This window comes from Adiantum capillus-veneris, chromosome 15 (genome assembly GCF_014529385.1).
Source record: "Adiantum capillus-veneris isolate H3 chromosome 15, ASM1452938v2, whole genome shotgun sequence".
NCBI lineage: Eukaryota > Viridiplantae > Streptophyta > Polypodiopsida > Polypodiales > Pteridaceae > Adiantum > Adiantum capillus-veneris.
The window spans coordinates 90,307,653-90,327,752 of record NC_140945.1 but is presented as its reverse complement, the minus strand read 5'-3'; positions in this window follow the sequence as shown (position 1 = coordinate 90,327,752).

The window sequence follows — 20,100 nt, the reverse complement described above, 5'->3', positions numbered from 1 at the left end:
TCTGTTGGTGTCCTTCTGAATTTTCCACTCTCAATCTCGAGCTGATGTGAGGACGTGCGTATCTGGCCAATGGCACCACACAAACCATGAGAAAGATGCGTGTCCATATAGCTAGGTCGAATCACAAACCCATCCCCCGTGAGGTGGAGAAGATGCTCTCCATAGAAAGCCATCTTTGTGCCCAACTCTTGTAACGGCTCTATCCATGTCCTCCTCGTGTCCAGTTGGATCATATCCTAACGAATAAGTCTACTAATCTCTACCCGTGTTAGAGACCTAAAGGGTGCCTGTAGATAGTATTGAAAAGGAGGCAACCTGTCCATGGTGAAATCATGTGTCTGAAACCATGATGCCATCTGTGCCAACCAGCATGATGTATCCCCATTAAGAGCTAATTGTCTGGAGGACTCTAGAGCCACCCTGGCATATTTGTCTCTGGTAGTATCCCATAGACTGTGTACAAAGGAGACTGATCTGGTAAGCGCCTCAATCTCCATAGGAGGGGTAGCTAATTCCGCTCGAATGGTATCATGCGGTACGGAAGCCTTGGCTCTAATCAGCCGAGAGATCATAGATACCATGGGCTTCTCCATACGCCTCCAGCTATCCTGGCCTATAGAAGGTCCCCAAACCTGCACCCCATATAACATAGTAGAAGCAACCAAAGTATCAAAGAGCCATAACTTTGTCCTAGGTTCCTGGAATTGAACTTGCGAACACATCCTCTCCATTGCTCCCAGAGCTGCACCAGCTCTAGTTAGTCTAGTCTTTGTTGCTCTTCTCAAAGAAAATCTCGGCCCACTAAAGACTACCCCCAGGTAAGTGTATACATCTGTATACTCCACAATCTCTTGACCATATTTGAAAGTAGGTACTGATCTCCTAATCCATTGCGGTGTGGTGTTAAACACCATAACCTTGGTTTTACCTAGGTTAACACACAATCCACTATCCTCTGCAAAACTGCGTAGTGCATCCAAATGTCGTTGCATACCTTTTAGTGAGTCAGATATGAGCACAATATCATCAGCATATAGCAACAATGGGATCCGCGTCCCTGCCAGCTGGGCACCCCGGTCACGCTCTCTGTCAATGTACTCAGACACCTCATCAACATACATACCAAATAGAGTAGGAGACAATGGGCAGCCCTGTTTCACTCCAATAGTAGAGTGAACTAAATCAGATACCCCTTTCGGAGTGTGTACCTGTCCTACCACTGATCTGTGCAAAGCCATAATCCCCCAAATCACCTCTATGGGCACCCCCATCTCCTGCAGTCTGCGCATCAATCGAGCTCTTGGTACAATGTCAAATGCTTTGCGAAAATCCACAAAGCTACAATAGATCCTTCTCCTATGTGATCTGCCCTCCTCAATGATGGCCCTGAGTGTCAGAATATGATCAAGAGTGGAGACACCCCTCCTAAAGCCAGCGTGACCCTTTGCTCGTACACCCTCCCCCTCTGCCCAATTACTCAAGTGTTGCTCGAAAATAGATGCATACAACCCTGCCAATCTGTGTCCAACCATAATAGTGCGGTAGTTCCCAGGCTCTGTAGGGTCCCCTGCCTTGAAGATCGGCACAAAATTAGACAACCTCCAAGTCTCAGGTAATCCCTCACACATGGCACGATTGAACAACACTGGAAGAACCTCCATCAGCATATCCCTGGCATGTATAAAGTGCTCCGCTACTAGACCATCATGATCATATGCCTTCCCGGTCCTCATCCTGTCTGGATGGCCCTTTGTACCATCTCAGGTGTAAAGAAAGTGATCGTAGCTGGGCAAGGCTTGGTAGGGTCTGGAAGGGGTTCCTGTCCAGGAGCCGTATATAATGATGTCGCGTATTGGCCCCACACATCAAGTGAAGTAATCACTGGGGGATGGGAGTGCTCATGGAAGAGTTGCCATGCTTCTCCTGAGTGCCTACTCAAGAACATCTGATATAAGTCTCGTTCCATCTGAGCTAGGTAAGCTCGCTTCTTCCGTTGCACAAGGTGTCGGAAAGCAATCCGAGACTGTCTGTAAGTGATGACTCCTAAAAGAAGATCCATCTGAAGCTGGGCTCTCATCCTCATTCCTCATTATACCAACTATTATGGGGCATGCTCCCAGAATGTCGTCTCTTGCCCGGTTGAGTGTGTGGGTATGCCATTGATGCAGCCCCATGTAGTGTCTCAGTCAGTAGAGTCGTGCACTCCTCCACTGAGAGGCCTGTATCATTTGTACCAGCTGTGCCTTCCAATAGACGGTCCCAGATCTCCTCTGTATAAACTAAATCTGTCTCTAGAGTAAATGTATAGCGGGTGTGTGACTTGCCTCCTGATGTCTGGGTTGTACTATATTGAAATTTGACGGACAATGTCAAGAGAGCATGATCTATTGCTATGCCCACTGGCCTGGCTCCCACAGTGAAATCCTGAATGTAGGGGATAAAGCTCGGTTGTGTCATAACATAATCCAGTGTATTGGCCCATGTCTGTGTGGAAAGCATGTGAAACCGCTTGCTCCAAGAAATCGCTGTAAGCTTTTAAGTATAGCTAATCCATGTGTAGTCGTGATTTACATGAGGTATCTTCCATATTCCGTTTGCTCTCTATCATTTGAGCATCTGTCAAGTCCCAACTCACCCACATCCAGCTCTCTAAGCATCTCATCTGAAGTGTCGTAGAAGTTTGTCTGCAAGTTGCCCGTTCGGGCATTGAAGTCCCCTAGGAGAATGATATCACCATCCCTAGAAAACTCCCAAATGTCATCATCTAGTATAGAGAATGGCGACCGCCCTCTGGATGCAGCATACACTGATGTACTGGGAGGAAAGTAACATATGGCAATTTATAGGAATCGACCTGTGTCAGCTCTTAGTCCTACCCACATATATCTAGCATGATCATCTCTTCGTACAATATGCAGTAATGGTTGTAGTTCCTCTGTGAATAGCACTGCTACTGAGAGAGAGAGCTTCGTTCAATGATGTGGGATGCAACGTAGGGAGCCAGCGCCCTAAGGTCCGGGGCTTCTGTTGGTGGACTATGGAAAGTGTCACTACCATGGGCTGGCGTCAATTGGGGGGTTGTAGAGGCGAAAATGAGAGTTTGCCTTTGGGCGTGTATAGCAGGCAGCTGCTACTGTGCAAGGAAGCGTTGGTAGTGCTAGCAAAGTTGTTGACATCAGTGGCAGACATGGTAGGGTTCCGATAACACACACACTTTTTTTGGGTAAATCATTGGTGTTTATTTACGAGTGGGAAACCTTAACACGAGGAAAACCCACTAGAAGACCATATTCAACATAAGAGAACACCAATGTTCTCATGGAAAGGAAGCTTATAAAAACAGTCAAATAAAGTTCTGTAGGCATCAAGGGAGATATCTCCAACCTCCAAGGCATAGTGTGACAATTTCCCAAGTGACAATTTAAAGTGGTGAAAAGGATCAGCCACAAAGCCATGAAACATCTGAAGGTTGCGTTGGTCCCATAGGGCCCACAAAGCCAAGAAAGTATAATCATGAAGTGCATCAAGTTGACTAGCTCCATTCTAAGTCAGAGTGGTGGTGTGGGATTTGGTACATGGGTGGTTGTGGTGTAAGGGTTGCACATATGATTTTGGTTGGGCCTGTCGGCGGTCAAGTTGAGTCTCTTGGATTTGCATGCGATGGAGACTCTGAGCTATGTATCGTAGCTTTTTGTAGCTCTATGTCTAGTTTATGTGATGATTGTTGGAGCCAAGCAATCGCCACTCGTGAGCTATGTGGCATGTATGTGTCCACGTAGTATGGTATTTGGTTGAACCTGTTGTCCAACATGGACAAGAAGTACTAAATGTAATACATCTTCAAGGAAGAGGCTATCTAGGTGTGATCCAAGTCTTTGATGAAGAGCTACCATAGATCATGTCTGAGTATTGTGTTTCTCTCACTGTATGAGCTGGATGTTGGGGGAGTCCAGGTAATATTGGAAAGGTGGAAATCTATCCATGTCTAGTCCATGTGCTCCAAACCACCCTTTCAACAGCAATTATCAAAACTGTTGTTCGCCTTTCTCTAAAAACTGTTTGGAGGCCTCGATGCCTCATTCTTTGTATGAGGCAATTTTTTTGGAAATAGCCTCGACTAGCATGGGTGGAGTGGCTAATTCTGCCCTTAACAAATTCGTGTGGTATTGAGGGCTGGTTGTGAAACAAGCGTGATATCACACATATATGTTGTCTCTCAATGTGTGTCCATGAGGTGGATGATAGTCCAGGCCAACTCATGGACACCCCTTTGCGCTCTTGAGAGTGTTTCTAATGACATCTCATATGTAGCATGGCCAAAGTCACATACAAAGATGAGCGGATTAATGCAAAATCTTCAAAGCTCTGATACTAATGTGGAATGAAAATGGTGAAGATCTAGGTTTTACACTTTTCACAAATCTTTTACTTCCTTTCCTTGCAATAGTGACTTCTTTTAGCTTGAATGATGGCTCCTTTTACTTTTCCCTGCTGAAGAGAGGAATGAGAGAGTGCGGTAGAGATGTGTAGAGGGAGAGAGAGGAAGAGAGAGTGAGGAGAATGACACCCAATGGGGTCCCAACGAACCATCTCAAGGGCTCCCCCATACCGTTGCCGATGTGGTATTTGCTTTTGATTGCATAAATGGAATGTACACACAATGCAATACCTCAAGTGCAGAGCTGCCCTAAAGTCTCTAAAACTGACCCTTGAGTGTGTGTATCAGCTTCATCCAAATGTCCCGAACAGTCTCTGCCGGCGGGACAAGACGAGACTCGAAGATGCGGAAGTAGCAGGCCCGCCAAATGAACCAGAGTGTCAGGCCACAAATGAGCTCCCAACACCAATATCTGTCACTGCACCACTCCTAAGGGATGAGCTCTATGACAAGCTGCAGTGTAGGTCGACCCTCCTAGATCACTATCATCCTGCTTGTGGAAGCCAACTCAAAATAGAGTGCTGGGCCCGTGAGAGTAGACCAAGCTACAACACCCCAAGTGTATAGTCAGGATGTAGAGAGGGCTGGCATCAGCCGGAGAACCCGAAGCCAAACCTATTGTGCCATGGGGCCCCACAAAGAATGTCGCAGACTCTCCACAGGATGGGCACAGGCTACACATGTTGCGGAAAAGCCGTTGTGTACCAACCAGCTCCACAATGTTGTAGCCCTGTGCGCTACCAGTCACTGAAACATAGTAACTCTCCTCGATTGCCTATTATCCAAAACCGCTCCCAGAAACCTGTCAAGAACGCAATTGTGAGACCTTCCTCCTACCAGTAAAGTGCCGTAGCTGGGCGAGCCTCTCTGTGTGTTGTCAGTATGTGTCGCCCCAAACGAGATGTGTACTGGCAAAAAGGAACCCTTAAGTGATCACCCGAAGCGAAAGCATCCCACCACAACCACTCTCCGGGGTCCCATTGTACTCGTACCAGAGGGCGGCTCTCCCAAGCCCAAAACCGCTAGTGTCCTAACTCAAGATCTGCTAGGTCAGGATCAATAACACAGGTCCTCCCACAGATGCCCAGAACTCTAATCCTCTAGAAACAGTACTCTACAACCTGTGGTGCCTCTACTGAGACTTTGTGATGCCGCCCCTCCCCCCGAATCTCGAAAAATATGCGAGTCATTGTCTCCGAGAAAGCCTAACTGCAATGAGGACCTCCAAGCCCATGAAGGCCGTAGCTGCTACCTCAAGAAGGGTGTGCCAGTCAGCTGGTATAGCCTCTGTAATATCCCGACACATGCTCGGCACCCCCCGCATGCCTCATAACTGGATGCTTTGAACGTCCTTGGGAAGGTCTAAACACTGTAGCCAGTCACCGAACATGCAAGCTGGACCCTCTGCCATGGGACCCCAAGAAACGTGAGGCCTGCTGCCAACCAAGTGGCCTCTGTGTGTGCTATCCATGGGGTTCCAAACAAGAGGTTGTCTCAAGTGCTCCTCCATGCAAGTGGGTTAGTGCTGCTCCACGCCACTTCTCAGCTGCTTCCAAGACCTAAGCAAACTCGCGGAAAATCAGTTCTCCAAACTCCTACTCAAGCCGACCTGGTGCATCTCTGCAAAAATCCACCTGATGGACGGGCTCCAAGGGCCACCCATATGAGGGACTCGAGCACGAATCCGATGTAACAGATCCAACAAGACATGATGTACCACATAGTAGCCAAAAGCACCTGATTGGCCACTACCACTCTACCAGCCAAAGAGAGTCGTGCAGAGCTCCAATGTAAGAGCTTCCTCCTAATGAATAGGAGGAGGGGGGCAGTCTGCTCTGGAGACAAATCCAAGCCTACACACAGCCAAGATATCATAGAGAATTCCCTGGGGGGATCCACCTAAAGCCCTCACCCCGCAACCAATCAGGTGTAGGAGCACTGCCAACCCAGAAAGCTACAATCTTTCTCCAGTTGATCAATGCCTCTAATGCACGGCAAAACACCTCAAGAGCCTGGTCACACCTGTGCAAATTGGCCTCATGGACCTCCAAGTACATGCTTGAGTCGTCAGCACACTCAACATCAAGCAACTCATCTCCCCTAATAGGGAGCTCTAAACCACGTAAACCGACCTCCTGTGAAGTCAAAAAACTTCTCATTGTCTCAGCATTGAAGAGAAAGATGAAGGGGGCAAGAGGGCAACCCTGTCTAACTGAACGCATGAGCATGAAGCATTCCCCTCTTCCCCCTGCCAAGAGCACCTGACTGTGCGTACATCTGTAGAGAGCTGACACCCCTCTGATCCAAGCATCTAAGAAGCCCATCATGCATCGAGTGCCCTCCAAGACATCCCAGTCAACTTTGTCGTAAGCCTTCTCAAAGTCGAGAAGGAGTATCACAAGATCCTCTCCTCGAAGACATGCAAGGGTCGACGCCTCCCAGAAGGTAAAGATGTTGTCAAGGATATTGCGCTCCTTGACGAAACCTGTCTGAGTCTCATGTATAATGTCTCAAGTAGTGGCTGAATTCTCCAACTTAGAGCCTTCGGTAAGATTTTGTAGGTTGAGTTGAGAATGGTGATAGGTCGCCACTGCCGAATCTCATCCTAGGAGCCTTCGTCCTTGGGAATAAGGTAAATCAGCCCCTCACTCAAGCTGTCAGGCATCTGTCCAGTGTGCAAGATGTGCTGATAGGTGCTACATAGATCCGAACCAAGCAACTCCCAGTACTCCAAGAAAAAAGTGGGTGTCAAACCATCCTCCCTAGGCAGCTACCTCGGGAAAGTGTTCAGATGGCCTCATGGAGCTCCTCTAGGTGGAGAGGCATCTCTTGTCTTTGATGCGTCTCTTCAATAACTAGGCAAGGAATTTGTGCCCATGTCACGATTATAACATATTCTTTGTCTTGGTATTACCTTCTTGCTTCATTCTTTTGCAAATATGAAGACGCACGTGACCCCCGATTCTCCAAAAATGCGTCCCTTCGCCCAAGAGTCACACCTGTTCGGCGAATAGCCATGCCTCTTCAGCGAATGGCTGCACCTTTAACCCGAAGGGTCAAGACTCTACAACAGAGGGACACGACTATTGGCCTAGAGTCATGTCTTTTGACCTATGGTCATGCATTTTCGTCTTCTCTCTTCAATTTCTATACAAGAACACCATTGTAACACATTTCAAGCAATCAATCAATCAACCACAGAGTCTTTTGAGTCTTATCTCTGAGTCAAGTTCAAGTTTCTCAAGTCTTAATCATGAGTTTATGCACTTTAACATGGAGATTTCTTGGCAGTCGTGACACTCCCGACTGCTGCTACACTCGCGGATTTTGCCGGAGTATTGTCCTTCAGTGGACATCGTAGCAGACATCTTCATCATTTGTAAGGTGCATTGGAAGTGAATGTTGAAATTCAAAGATGAGTGGTCCGAACTGTGCTCAAGGGTTCCTTTTACTTACGGAAGGGAGAGCCTTCCGTTCCTTGAATGAGAGAGTACAATGGATCACAAACAAAGTGGATAAACACTGTGAATGAAGGTGCATGAGACTAAGAGATAGAGAGAAGAGAATACAACACCAGAATGTTGTCAAACCCTCCTCCGAAGGCCCCACTCTCTATGGCGAGAGCGGTCTACTTATGATTGGACAAATCTCTACAATGCTTTGGACTTGCCAACGATGTCGACGACGATGAGGACGACGACGAGACGGGCTGAAATCTGAAGCAATCAACGAGGCTATTGTTTCGGATGTGTAAATGAGGTTCTCACTCTGTAGTCGTGTGTGGTTAGCAGATCTACGGTGTTGTGGTCGATGTATGGCTCGTGTTACCATATTTATGGTAAAGAAAGTAGAGATGGTAGGTTGTGGCTCAGGTGGGTCTGGGATGAGAGGCTGTCGCCGAGGGACCTCATAAAACCTCTGTGCATAATCATGCCATGCCTGCCTCGTCACTAATTGACACCTCCATTTGGAGGTGGGATCAATGGCTCACGATCACCAGTTGATCGTGACTGTTGGATTGCCTACGGAGTGCAAAAGATTCCCACTTTCTCGGATCCGAGACTTGAACCCACTACCCTCTCCCCCACGAGATTGACTCTAACCACTAGGCTAACGCGCGCTCGTTGAAAGGTGTGTGGGGGATAAGTTTATAGATCACGGCGTCGCAGACAGGTTTACACCTAGTTCACACCTAGTTCACACCGAGTTCACACCAAATTTGGTGTGGTGTGCATACCCTTCCCAGTTCACACCGTGTTCACGTCGAGTTCACATTGAGTTCACACCAAATTTGGTGTGGTGCATATATCTCCGAGTTCACTCTTAGTTCACACCTAGTTTAAATGTCGATCGGACGGCCCGGATTGCACCCGCCTCGTGACGCCTACTGTGGGCCATTGATCCCACCTCCCTGGGGGGGTGTCATTTAGTGACGAGGCCATGCCTGTGGGTCGTGGTTGGACGGGGCTCTGCCGCTCTCTAATACTCCACCATGCTGTCACGCTATCATCGCTTATGAATGAAGGGGATCGGGGAGCACCACAAACGGAGAGTGAGAGAGAGAGAAGGAGACACACACACGATGTGGATGGGGAGACTGTGAAGTGGCAGCTCCCCCTATACAGTATACTCACTATAAGTATAGGGTAACGGTGGGCGGGCGCCCATGACTTGGCCGACCGGTTAAGACACATAGGCCTTAACCCCAACAACCTCCCACTTAAAGGCCAATGTGCCTTTAAGCAAGATCTACTAGTGTACAACTAGTAGAAGGTGAGATATTCTCTCAACCTATGCCCACTGACTCTCGATGAGCTAGTGCATCCGGCTCTACTGATAGACAAACATCCCGCTGCGGAAGCCACACAGAGCTAGCTCCAAGCTCTGCAAAGAGTCTACAAGAGCTCATGCACTCCTGCAAGTATTGGTCCAATACCTGCAAACCTCCCCTATGCTCTATGCCGAGATCAATCATCGAACAACTAATCAACCCTGCTGCAAATACTCCCACTGCAGCTGCTATGTCGGGCCTCGAGATCAACATCTCGTACATGAGGACACCGAACGTTGATGCAACCCTGGCAACCTCTGCCACCTCCAACTCAGAACTCAACTCATGGCAATCCTGTCCCCTATCATAGAGACCATGGCACTCTGACTCCGAGCTCTGGAGTAACTCCTCGTGCCCACCGCATATCACATGTGTACCAAGAGTATCCATTTGTCCTGAATCTGCATCAAGCTCTGGCATAAGCATATCAAGAAATGACTCCACAATAGCGGACATCTCATCATCCATGTGAGTCATCTCTATCATCACCTCTGATGACTCATCCTGTTGTGACTTCCTAGAGCTGTCCCGCTCTACCTGTGCATCCGTAGACGCAACCTGCACAACAAGGTCACTGCTCTGCACTCCATGCAAAGCATCCTGCAACCCACAATCAAAAGAGACTCGCCTGCTCTCTCGCTCTCTACCTGGCTGCATGATCACAGAGACAACACCGTCTCTCCCGTGATCCACATGCAATGGGTAAACTGTACCACTCATGGCACCTCTCGCAATCACTAGCGAACCCAAATGCATCACAAAATCTCGCTCTTGTAGTGAAATCTGACATCCACAATCTCTAAACTGACCAATCGAGATCAAACTCACTGTCAAATCTGGTACATAGCGCACATGTCGTAACAAGTAAGAAGCACCCCTCGGTAATGACAGTCTCACATCTCCTGCACCTGGTATCACATGCACCGATCCATCGGTCAAACGTACACTGCCAAGCATCCCGCTAGAATAGCTACAAAACCATTCACGATGCGGTGTGACATGAAACATAGCATCTGCGTCTAGCAACCACTGCGAAGGGAGTGCACTGTCCACATGTATAGCATCTCGTGCATAGCTTGAGGTAAAAGTGACATCCCCGTCACTAGTATACTCCGACACTACATCTGCCTCAACTGTCAAAGCAACTGAGTCCATGGCATCACTACATACATCTCTGAAACTGCCATGTCTCCTACGATGTCGCCAGTAACCAGTAACCAAACTGACTGCACGCTCAAAACCATGAGCAACCAAAGCGCATCAAACCGCACTCCAAATGCATGCACCAATCTCCACACTTTGCATACATCATTGCAAACACCTGTAAATCTAGTACACAAATATCTGCTCTACCTGTGACTGCCAAGAACATGCTCGAGGCATACATTGCCGAGCTCAAAATGCAATCACATTAGTCTCCTTGAGCATCAAACCACATAAGGCATACATCGTATCCTCCCACCTGTGAGGAAACTTGCATCAAATATCACTCTCACATCTGAGAGCAAACCATGTGTGGAATCCTCGACACACAATAAACAACTGCTGCTGCAGAAAATTCAGCGTTCAGAATTTTAAAATTCTGAAGGAGTACGAGCGGAAGTGCGACGCGAGAGTGAGAGAGAGAGAAGGAGACACACACACGATGTGGATGGGGAGACTGTGAAGTGGAAGCTCCCCCTATACAGTATACTCACTATAAGTATAGGGTAACAGTGGGCGGGCGCCCATGACCTGGGCGACCGGTCAAGGCACATAGGCCTTAACCCCAACAATGAATAGGTGGTAAAGTTCAAGGTTCTCTCCCTCATTGAAAGCTTGCCGGTGATGACGTGTGAGTCTGTCTTCACGTCCTGTTTATAGTCTTCCCAAGAGCTCTCTGTTAGTATTATAAAGGAAGGAGACAAAAAATTACATCAACATGCTCAAGGAGGGAGCATAGGGATTGAGAACACGGGGTTAGTTCTTGAGAGCATCTAGCTTAGATCTAATTTTTACAAGTAGGGTTTTTGCATAGTAGTGGGGTATGTGAGCCCCTTGATGTTCCAAGAGACAAATTTCATCTATGATTGCATTAGGGGCGTTTACCGGCACCATCAGACCTAGGAGGAGTCTGAGAGACATTAGCATGATTGCGTTTGTTATCCTTAAGGATTTCCAATGGACACCACCCAGATGAGCAGTCAATACATCTTCCTACTCATAGAGACACACTCAAGCTTGGAGATGGGCCTACCGAGGATCCACATATTCCAATTGGAGTCTACCGACCACAATTGTACATGGGGGGATGCTTGGACATGCAACCACCAATAGACCTATGCTTTTGAGAAATACTACATGCTATAGAGGAGGAGGACCTTATTTGAGTCTTAGTAGACACAGGGGAGGGGAGGGGAGGGGGGGGGGGGCGGGGGGGGCAACCACCAGTGAGACCTATGCTTTTGAGAAATAATACATGCTACAAAGGAGACCTTATTTGAGTCTTAGTGGACACAACCCATCCCGTTGCCTATGTACACCATTTACTTTGATTGGCCTATGTATGGAAGTGTGATATGCATGCTACTTGGAGTTGCAAACAAGAGGTGTGTGTGTGTGTGTGTGTGTGTGTGTGTGTGTGTACAATGGGTTATATTATTACATCTCATTAGCTCTTTCACCATCACATCCATCCCCATCGGAACTGACCATGCCTACCTCCACTTTTCTTTCACTGGATCCACCATCTCTCATCCATGGGACTAAGTGACACACAACATTTAATGATTGGGGATAAGGGGATTGACGGCTCGGAAGTCCAAAGCGGGATCTCGAGGCAGGCTAAACCGGGGCATAAAAAAAAATCGAGGCAAAAGGGAGTGAGCAGCGCAAAAAATCAGGTCTCGCCAGCCAGTTTTGAACCCACCACCTCGCGGCCCAGGTTTTGGGTCACATGGGCGAACCAACTCACCCGCGCGCACATGTTGTACCCAGGTCCGTTTTTATGATCTTTTATTCTAGGCCAACATGCATTGCCCGCGTTTAGGAGTTTCAATTTGTGGACGGGTTTAGTTCTAATGTGACGGTTGCGACTGCGATTGCATATAAATTCGTGTGTGGACTTGTGAAATGTGGATCCCCTCACCACCCGTCATTAAATTTGTGTGTTACTAGTCTTCCATGCACCGATTATACCTACTTTATAGTCTACCATCCACTTCATACAAGAACTAACCCCTTTAAAGGAGCGAGATTAGGGTTTCTAAGTAAGCTTAGGGATGGAGGTACTCCCCGCCTTTCCTCGAGCTTCCTTCTCCCAACATGCCTTGTCAAAACAGCTCAAAGCTTGGGATATCCCTCACACAAACTAAATGTCTCTCCTACACTCCCTACCTCGGTTCCCCCTTTTTTACTCGAGGCCCTTTCCTCAGAACAGGCTGAGCTCATTCACCAAGCCTACATGCATCAGTAGACTGCCATCCCCCTTCAACATGATGGGCAAGCGCCTCTCCCAGAGCATCAAGATTGCAATCGAGCCTTGGTGAAGGGCTGCTAGGGGCCCAACATCACAGGTTCCACTCCGGTTTTCAACGCCAACTGCCAAGGCCATACTCAAGCAACTCAAGGCGTCAACCCTGGAGATAAGCCTTCCATCATACTCCTAGATAGCCAAACTTGAAAAGGACCTTGAAGCCAGGGCAGTGGTAGGTCTTCTGGCAAGGCCCAGGCCACTTGTTGACACTCTTAAAGGCTGGATCAAACAACAGCGGGTTAAGAGATGCTGTCCTGGAAACCATACAGTCTCTTGCCCAAAAACCATTATCTTTTTGTGTTCTAGACTGCCGAGATGGCCTTTCACATCATCAGCATGGGGCCCTAGTTAATCGGCAGCTCCCGTTTTCTTCTCTCGAGATGGAATAAACACTTCAACCCCGAAGTTTCTGCTTAAAAGCACTACCTAGTTTGGGTTGAACTACACAACCTCCCCCTCCACTACCATTAGCATCTCAAGATGATTGCTTCGAAGCTAGGCAATGTGCTTGGAGGAAGACCCAGAAAAGAGTTTAACCACTCGACACCCGCAAGTTTTAGTAGAGATGGACATCTCTGCCCCTCTCCCCCCCAGCTCTCGACATTCTTACTAACGACAATCAAGGTTTTGAGTAGCATCTAGTCTACAAGTACTTACCCAAGGCTAATTTCCTTTGTGGTGTGGAAGGTCACTATGTGAGGAATTGTCCCATTAAGAACCCAGCCCCTGCTCCGTCACTTGCCCCTCCTGGTGCACCTGCTCAGCCACCCTCCAATGTCCCCCCCGCCCCCCCCCCCCCCAACCCCACCCACGCACCCACCCCAGGCTAATGCCCCTACGCCTTCTCCCACCTCGGCTCACAAACTTTATCAGAGGCCCCCACCTAGGCCCAATAGATTTGTTGTCCTTGCCTCGCTCACAGACTTGCTCACTCCTCTATCTCTGACAACGATGAGTGTGTTCCTCCCCCCCAACCGCCCCTCCCCCCCCCCTTCGGGACAACTTTTGAATGCTCTAAACAACATTAGAGAAAACCATACTAACAAAGAGTACTGCCCCATTGGGCCCTCATCCTCAGCTTTGGTCCCAATTTCCATCCCTACAAGTTCCAAACTACAAGGTGAATGGCCTCATGCTGGTAACTCGAAACAGTTACGCCGCTTCACCTAATAGAGAGAGTGTTAAAAAAGACAAAGAGATGACTTCTTTGCTTGAGTGCATCCCTTCTTCTTGAGTGCGGCAAAGCCTTTTTTTATTTCTTTAACATAAGCACAGAGAGATTGTATTAGATAAGCAAAAAAGTTATAGACAGCCTGGCATGCATAGCACATATACATCATACATCATTGGAGTCTTTAGGTCCTTTAGATCCGGATTACAATTAACCATACCGAAAAGGAGACTACTCCTGAACAAAAAGAGACTAGGTCCCATGTCATATGCCCTAACCATCCACCTCATCAATCTCTGCTTGAAGCCTTTCCAACTAAAAGTTACCATCCCGGATCCAAGACTCTAGATCGGCTATCTCGATGTCCAGTTTCTTCTCCCACTCGTCTCGTGTGAGCTCTTTGTCTTCTCCCACTCGTCCCGTGTGACCGGATAGAATCATGGGGAGGGAAGCGAATACATATTTTTGGAAAGAGAGTTAAGAGCAAGCTTGCTCCTATGCCTATTCCAAGCATGGAATATAGATCTGAGCAGATCTGAATCGGCTGAGAGGACTCTATTTTTTCCAAAGAATTTAACTGAGAGGGGGAGATGGGACCATCCCTTGGCATCCGCCAACCTAAAGTGTTGAGACTTCTCGAGTAAAAGTCTTGCCCATTCTTCCTCAGGTTGCTGGAGAGCTGCCACCAACAATTTGACCCCCATCTTATCTACTATTAAAGTGAGATCTTGGATGCCCAACCCTCCTTTGTGCTTAGGGAGAGTGCAAACATCCCATGCAACCTTGGCACCCTTGTGAACAAAGGGGTCACCAGTCCATAAAAAAATTCTACATATTTTGGATTTCCTTAGCAGATGACAGTCGGCAGGCCTCCAACAATTGAAGAAGAACAAGACTTAGGCGTTGAGAAAGTGGTTGATGATAACCACCCTTTCAGTCAACAAATGTTGGAATTCTATCCATCTATTCAATTTGGCTTGGAACTTGTTGCAAACCCAATCCCACCTGGTTTTGAGTGAGACACCAAATCCCATAGGGACTCCAAGGAGTCTGAATATCTCCCCCTCTTTCAATATTTTACACCCTATATTGTCCAGCCAATCTGGTAGGGATTGAGTTGAGAAGACTCCTCTCTTGTTGTGATTAACATGAGAACCTGAAGCCAGACAGAAGATCCTCATAACATCCCAAAATTTAGCATGTGAGGACTCATCATTATCCAGCAATGCATTCGTGTCATCGGCAAATTGAGACAAGCATTGCTGGTCCTGAGTACCGGGGAACGTGATACCTTTAATGAGCTCCCTGGACATCCTATCTTTGACCAAGCAGTTTAAAGAATCTGCAATAATAGAAAATAATAAAGGAGCTAGTGGGCAGCCTTGCCAGACTGATCTAGCTAGATCAAATACTTCTGATAGACTCCCATTGAGAGACACTCTAGCTCTTGCATTCCCCAGCAGACCAAACCCCATACTCCTGACAGACTCCCATTGAGAGATACTCTAGCTCTTGCATTCCCCAGCAGACCGAACCCCATTGCTTCCAAGCACCTTAAAATAAAGGAACACTCCAAGTGGTCATAAGCTTTGTCAAAGTCGATTTTGAAAAAATGAAGTCTTGCCCCGACTTTGTAGCATGTTCGAAGCCCTCCATAATGCAATAACAGCCTCCATAAGTTTCCTGCCTTTGATGAACCCTTTTTGCTCAACTGAGATCCATTTCATTAGGAGGGCACTTATTCGATTAGCCACAATCTTGGAAAATATCTTGTAGGCAATATTGAGCATGGTTAACGGTCTCCAATTAGAGAGATCTTCCTTGGCTCCTCTCTTGTCCAGTAATTCGATGACCCCAGTGTTGATAGAACAAAGGAGAGATTTATGGAAAAGTGATTCCTCCCATACCAATAGAAGGAAAGGATAGAGCACTTCTTTGAACTGTTGATAGAATTCTGCAGGAAGCCCATCCATCCCTGGAGTCTTGTGTGGCTTTAACCCCTCGATGGCCATGTATATGTCCGAGATAGATAGAGGAGACTCTGCTGAGGAAGCAGCCTGCTCAAGGATAACTTTAGCTCTACATGAGAGTGTTTCAATTCGAGCTTGCACTGCTTCTAGAGGGAGCTACTCGGGAGTGCTGAAAAGAGCATCATAGTGACTCCTTACTAATTCCAGGTTTTGAGCGCCAGATGTTACAGGGATGGGGGCGGAGAAGAAAGGGACTCTTTCTCGGACATTCTTCCTTCGCATGGATTTAAAAATTTCTTCGACAGGCTGATCCACTTTCCCAGCCCACCACTGCTTGAAGAAGGTTGTTGAGTGCTTAAGAATCAGATCCTCCTCATGTCGAAGTTTTTGGTGGGTAGTAGCTATGAGACTCTGAGTGTCCTCATCTAGGGGGGTGGCTTCAAGAATAGAAAGTTCTTCATAAAGCAAGTCAGTACGCTTTCTTCTGATTAGAGCCACTTTCTTTCTAGCCTGTATTAAGTTGCTTTGAGTGTCCTTTACCACTTTACTCCAGGCCTATGTAGGCTTTGAACAATTTTGGAAAGCATGGGACCAAATTTGACTAATGTCTTCTTGGACTGAAGTTAGCTTGAAAAGACCTAGGTCTGTGTGGAACCAATTATTTCTAACTTTAGAATCTTTGTCATCGATGGTGACTACTAAGGGATAGTGTTCAGAGATACATGTGTTAACCTGAGATTAGCTTTAACCCTAGTAAAGGAATTGACAAGTGAGATATCCATGTAGCTACTAAGGGATCATGATCAGAGATAAAGGTGACTACTAAGGGATAGTGATCATAGATACATGTATTATACGTGAGTTTAGCTTTAACCCTAGTAAAGGAATTGGCAAGTGAGATATCCATGTAGCACCGGTCAAGTTGAGCTTTCCTTGCTAATTTGCCTGAAGCATAATTTTGCCAAGTGAAGTCGCCCGGGGTTCCCACATCCCATAGCTGGAGATTTTGTTTGAGGGATTCCCATTCCAGAAGCTTAGCCCCTCGAATGATTTGACCAAGTTTAAGAAACGGTCATCTAGGGTGTCAACCATATTAAAATCACCCACTAAGATAGTGGGTCCTTGAAGGATAGCTAATTTGGTCCATAGCTTGGTTCTGTCAAACACTGAACCTCCTGCATAGCAACAAACCAACCTGGCACTACGGGTGAGGGAAGAGCAACTGAGCACCAATTGTGCCCAAATTGAACAAAAACATCATTGATGTTGAACTCTTCCCAAACACCAATGGCGCATCCCCTGGACCCGTGAGTATGGGAGTCAACCACCCACTTGTGGCACTTGGAGACACCCTCTAGTGCCTTAGCGAGATCATGACTAGAAGTCTTTACCTCCTGTAGCATTAGCACATCAAATCGGTTGTTCTTGAGCCAACTGGCAACTTTCTTGACTTTGATAGGGTCAATGAGGCTGTTAACTGAGTCAACGTTAGTTAACAGGAGCTGCTAAAGACCGAAGACGTACGGATGCACATCAAAGATCAACATGAAGAAGCAGTAAACATTGGACTTACACATTTTTCACGTTTTTCCAAAATGGTCACATATTGTAAATTCCCAATTTATTTCAAGCCATTGTAATATTTTAATGTGTTACGGACTCAATGGGAGTTCCAAGCTGTAAAGAACAGATCAGTTAATGTGCCTAGGTAGCAGATTTAGTAAGTGGTGGATCCCTAAAGACCTTGGGCGCCTGGACGTTGCATATTTTTACCCTAGGTATATAAGGCAGCGTGTAAAAGAAATTAGATTCTCAAGCTCATTTGTTGAGAGAACTCTTTAGTGAGAGCTCTTGAGGTGTGTGACTATGGAGTCCTTGAGCTTCTCCTTACTCATGTGACTTGGTTAACACTAATCAATGCTTAATTCTCTTTCACTATGTCTCTTTCATGCTTCTTATGATTGCTTATGATGATTTGATTAGCTAGATCGTAACTAATTAGTGATTAATCATTCTCTAATCTTTTGTGATTGCCCTCTTTTGCTTGTGTGTGCATGTAGGTTTGATTGGAGTTTGGTGATCCATGGATCTATGTGTATGTGCTTGTGATTAGTGTGTTGCATGATAGGATTAGTGTTGTGTGTATCTTGCAATCGTTAGTGTGTGTGATTGGGTTGATTAGAGGTAAAGAGAAGTGGATGTGGAGATTGCCCTTCATTGTGCCTTAGCTCCTCCATATGTCGAGAAGCTCACCTCGTAGAGTTAACCATTCATGTTGCCATGATTAGCTCACTAATTGTGTGAGTGTTTCCATGCCCTATCCGGGTAGCTCATCCCTCCGGATTGATAATTTTGTTGGTCATTGGAGCTATGCAATGATGGAGCCCCCAACATTTGGCGCCGTTGTCAGGGATGATGGCCTACACTAATGTAATTGTGGCATAATCGGATGTGTTTTCTCACTAATTTCACTTGTGTGTTTATGTTTTTGTGGATTTTGGATGTGTGTGCATGAAGCAATGTATTCATAATTTCCTAATTTGTCACTGTATCTTGCCAATTGTGTGTTTACACACTCTAATTTCACACTAACCCCTTGTTAATTTGATTAATTTTGCTAACTTACACACTAATTTGCTATGAAGGATTGAAGCTTTCAACCGTTCAATCGATCTTCAATGGAAAGATAATCAAGGTGGTATTCTCAACCTTCTTAGAATCTAAAGATGTGTAGAATTGTGTAGAGACTCCACCATGATGCAATGTAATGCTATGCTATGTTGATGCAATGCAATGTTAATGCTATGATGCTATGAAATTTTTGGATTGTTCGTTTTCATACTGTCGTAATGCCAAAATTTTTAAGATTTGGTGGCGTATGAATTTGATAAGTTTCAATTGTTGATTGTGCGTTGCTAATTGTGTGCCTAATTGAGTTAATTGCATGCTTGGATAGTCAATTGTAAGTGTTTGCACTAAAATCAAGTGTGTCTGTGCATTCTAATTGAGTGTGTGTATGCCTAATTTTAGGTGTGTGTGCGTCCTTGTTTGTGCACCTAAAAATCAATGTGTGCTTAATTAATTTTCAATTGTGATGATTGATTTGTGTTATGGTCATGCCCAACTAATGATTTGTGAAATCACATTGCAATTTCGACAAGATTTGCCCTTTTGTGTGCGCACCTAAAGATTGGTAAAAACTGTCAATTTTATTCGTGTGTGTGTGTGTCTAAAAAGTGCGTAATATGCATGATTAATTCAATGTTTTGATTGCATATTTGGTGTGTGTAATGGTTAATTGATGCATTTTTTAGCTTAAAACAAGGATTTACACACTTCAATTGCGTCAAAGTTTTTCGCTAATTTTGTCGATTTAATTATCAATTTGGAATTTATTAATCAAATTATTTGGCAATTGAATTGATGTGAATTTTGTGATTTTATTTGGTTGCACTAATCCCCTATGTGTGGATAATTTTCATAATTTTTTGGGTATTTTTTTGATAATTTTTGTAATTTTTGGGCAATTTTTTTGCTAATTTTTTCATTAATTTTTGGTTAATTTCATAAAAAATTGATATCTTGCGATCTTTACGAGCTGTTTTGAATGTATGCTCATGGCTTGATTTCGAGTACATTTGGGCTTTCGTTCGTCAAATTTTGTGCGTTTTACTATTTTCGAGGACCGGATTGACGATTTTGTCAAATTTGGTATTTTTGGTAAAATTGCTATTTTTGGTGTGCTTTTGCGTGTCGAAAGTGTTCGATTGTGATTGTTAATGATTTTCTAAGATTCCTAGAATTTTTAAGAAATGTTTTGGACTTTTCTAGCAATTTTTGGGATTTTCGGGTGAATTTTAACGTTTTCAGCTAATTTTTGACCTATTTTTGGCATTTTTGGACGATTGAATAATTAAAGAAAAAACCGGTTTCGAGTTCGGTCCTCGTGATCTTTACGGTCTCTTGGGATAGTTTCCTACTACGTTAAAATAATTTTCTTCTTCCTTTTCTTCTGTCCGTCGTTCTCTTAATCTTTTCGTGTGAACCCACCCCACACCGTCACTCTCTTTCTAACTTTCTCTCTCCTCTCCACCCCCTCCCCAGGGCGATTATTAACTCTCTCTCACCTCCCCCTCTCTCTAAAAGCGCGCTCATCAACATTATCTCTCCTCCTCA